The sequence below is a fragment of the Mizuhopecten yessoensis genome, unplaced genomic scaffold, assembly GCF_002113885.1.
Source record: "Mizuhopecten yessoensis strain PY_sf001 unplaced genomic scaffold, ASM211388v2 scaffold8039, whole genome shotgun sequence".
Taxonomy (NCBI): domain Eukaryota; kingdom Metazoa; phylum Mollusca; class Bivalvia; order Pectinida; family Pectinidae; genus Mizuhopecten; species Mizuhopecten yessoensis.
Window position 1 is genome coordinate 595453 of NW_018407348.1, and position 3880 is coordinate 599332.

Below are 3880 nucleotides of genomic sequence, written 5' to 3' on the forward strand. Positions count from 1 at the left end.
ACCTTATTTAATAAACGAACAACAGTGGTCCGATCGGTTTGACCGTTTAAACGCAAACGGCCCAGGTGTTACTATAATTTGCACTACGATATTGAATACCCGATACGCAAAACGGAAATGACGACACGGTGTACATGCACATTTCGATCAAGATAATTGAGTCCGAGCTGTACTTTTTCCGGAAGTACGTCACGAAAATGGACGCTGATGACGATGTGTCGAGCCACAATGTGTCACGATGTGTCAAGTAGCGATATGTAGCAAGATGCTACCCTAAATGACCTGAGAAGTGAAGATAGTTAAAATTATATGTCAGTTGATGAGGAAATTTAAAGTCATTTTATTTCGTATCTAATATTTTAATTAAATAAATCGAAATAAAAGAAAGAACTCTCTCGTAACAATCGCGCGTACGGCACGGGAGATTCAATCTCTTGCTCAATAACAGAATATTCAAGGTAGAAAACAAAAGAAGTGTTATTAGATGGGATGATAAAAATGATATGATAATTCTATAAATAAAAAATTTGAGTGGCAATTGTAATTCTAAATGTGTAGAAACAAGTAATGTATAAATTTTGTATAATTTATGAAGAACTGAACGCATCAATGTTGATTCGTGTGAGAATGAAAAAGGTCAGGTAAGCTAGTCACTTTGCTGAGTTACGAAATGGTGTCGGCTAAAGCTGAGGATGGGAGAACATCTTAAGAGAAGTTTCCTCTACACCAACCATTCAGATCAACGACAATCTACGTCACTGATCAACAAGACAAAGAGACAACTAAGTGTTAAAACTACTGGAAGTTAAAGAGAGACAGATATTACTTTCAAAATTAATTGAAAGTTGTACGAACATTCCATCTGCAGACATCAGAAGTGGATTTGTATACGGATGAAGTTCTTAAAATTCAATTTTCTGACGGGAATTAGTAATACGTGACCGGAAGTAGTAGATGATACTATTCCAACAAGATACTGCTATATGTGTTTTGCACATATACATTTACGTGTACGAGGCTAGTGTACACACCATCGGGAATAGGTTTAATGATGCGGAAGAGGATCCGAAAACCTATTTCTCCGACCAGAGTGAACACAAGCGACTATTGTGTCGTGTGTAAATAATGGAACATTGAGAACAAACATATGTGACACTTGTAATTATCGTTTCAATTGTTCAGGCATTTCTCCGATGTTATTATTTTATGTATACAAAAATGCATGTCTTAGATTGGTTCTGTCAGACGTGACGTATCTTATATGACATGTTGATTATCAGTTATTTGGTGATAATTAGAAGTTGGTTTCTTTCTTAGGATAATGTATGATTTGTATATATGATATCTAAGAAATTCTTATACTGTTATGTTAATAATAGTTGTTTGATTATTGTGTGTATTTGGATCTATGTTTGAATGCTCAAGACTAATTAGATGAGACATAGTACATTATAGGGTAAAATTACCTTGGGAAACAGTCTAAATGTTTACTGTAAGTTTGTTTAAGAACCTTGTTGCTCTCTATATGATGATGTGTATATATGACCGTGAGAAAAGTAGGTAATAGAAACTTAGGTGACGGGAATTAATTTAAACAAAAATAGTTGATAGAATGATTATTGTAACTTAAAAGAACTTTGATTACCCAATCAAATTTCTTATTGAAAAGGGGACGAATGTGACACTATATATGGGTTTACCCAATAGTTAACTTAATTAATTAATGTGATTAATTTATGTTAGATTCATCCTATCTTTGGATTGTAAGTCGTGTGCTAGTCGGGGTCAGTAATGGGTCAAGTACCAGTAGCCTAAAGGGTACATGTAATACTTAGAGTAATTATAGTCACATAGGTATGTACCAATTGTTTATGATGACAGGTGTATAGGTATAAGGACAGATGATGGATGAAGGCAAGAATGTAACATATGTACTGTAAAACGTATTTAACAGTGTGCATCCCATATTCAGGGAGTCGGGAATTAGCCATGAGAAGGACAGGTCAATTTGGACCCAGGTTCAGAGAGACAGAGTATGGGGAGTGTGGCCATGGTTTGGCACAGGCCTAGTTACTTAGCTCGAAGTCAGAGACACAACGTGAAGTATTACCATACGTAGATGAAATGTTGTAACCACCTGTACATGTACTTGTAATGTGATTAATGTTGATGAACGTCTATGAATAAACACTACTATTATCAACTGTTACGTGTGTTTACGGCTGCTGTGTTACAAGGGTCACAGGCCGTCACGGTTCGGTGCACAAATACAAGAGGTAGACAATACATACGCGAGATGAAATTGGAGTTGCCAATCCATGTTATCTAAGTCCGTGGACAAATGAAAGAAGGATCTTACACTCGTTTCAATGCCATATGAGATAAATGAGACTCGTCACCTGACATGGAAACTGACGTAAGATCCTATATGTGATTGCACTTACAGTGCACATGGTTTGTTTCAGGGACATAAGATAATGAAACGACGTACATGACAGCACTTATCCTGATGTATTGAGAGTTAGGAGGCACGGTAGTCTAGTGGTACATGTAGGACGCCGGGCTCGTGACCGAAGGGTTGCGTGTTCGAGGCACGGCACTGTTCATGTGTTGGATCTTTATATACTTTACTCTGCTTATTTCAGTCTACTCAGCTGTAAATGAGTACGTGGATGGGCAGTGCAAGGATTGTTGAATGCGAGCTGTTAGCGCCGAAATGGCAGCTCCAGCTGTATGCTCCCCAGGGAGCTGGGAAAGATATTGGCTGGTTGCAAAGGTCCTTTAATTTAACCACGGATAATGATTTGTGGACCGCTTTGAGACGACCTACGAACTAAGTTGTGATAACGCGGTATATAAGGACCTCGAATTATTATTATTAGAATAATGTAAGACATTTCTGACTCACGATGATGACATGTCAACTAGACCTTACATTTTCTCCTTGCAAAAAGTACATTTCAGCATCCGAATCTTCCTTTGGCCGATCTCATGGGGTGATAAATTGAGTTGGTCTTGGGACAAATTTAATGAACTGCGAAGAAGCTCTTGGTGAATTGGTCTAAAGGAAACTCAGTTCAGCACCCAAAGAAAGAAATCAAAGCAAGATGTAATCCTTGTATTTCAATTAATAGTTAATGATTCGAACTGTGAAATTCTACATCTTTTATCACTATCACTGTAAGTCTACGTAAAAAACAATAGTCCGTCCTTAGAGAGCATACATCGTTGTAGTGTAAGCTGATATTTATATTTAGCAACATTATGATATAAGTACAAAAACGGATTATAATGTCCTTGCTAATTTACGTGATGAATTCTTATAATATCGGAACTCATTCATTCATAATCACGGGCAACGTTAAATCTTGTCAATTTCATGGACAAATGAAACAGACATGATTTGGTAGTTTCAGTGCGTCCAACCTGAGTGGAAATTGAAATATTTTTGTTTGTTGTACTGAATCAATGCTTGACATTAATGATATATAAATAGATTTTGTTTTTCTTTCTGTACACCTACGAATGTGTTTACTAACGCAGTCTCTGTATACACACTCTATGCAGAGCCTGTAGGAACTTAAACTGTATATTTCAGGCTACCATTAAGAAAAAAATCATATCCCATACCGGTGGTGTGTATTTAACTAGGTCGATGGGTGCGTGTTGTGAGCTTTCCAGCAGGCATGCTGTATGATACGACATAGTCGCTGAAGTCATCGCGTGGACCCGGCGTACATATACTAGACTGACGCCACGAGAGGCGCCAGCAGCAGAATACCAGGGGACAAAAACAACGGGACCAAACACCATCTAACTATCCAACACCATCATTATACACCAGACAAAACAGACGGGACAGGATAGATACACCAGACAA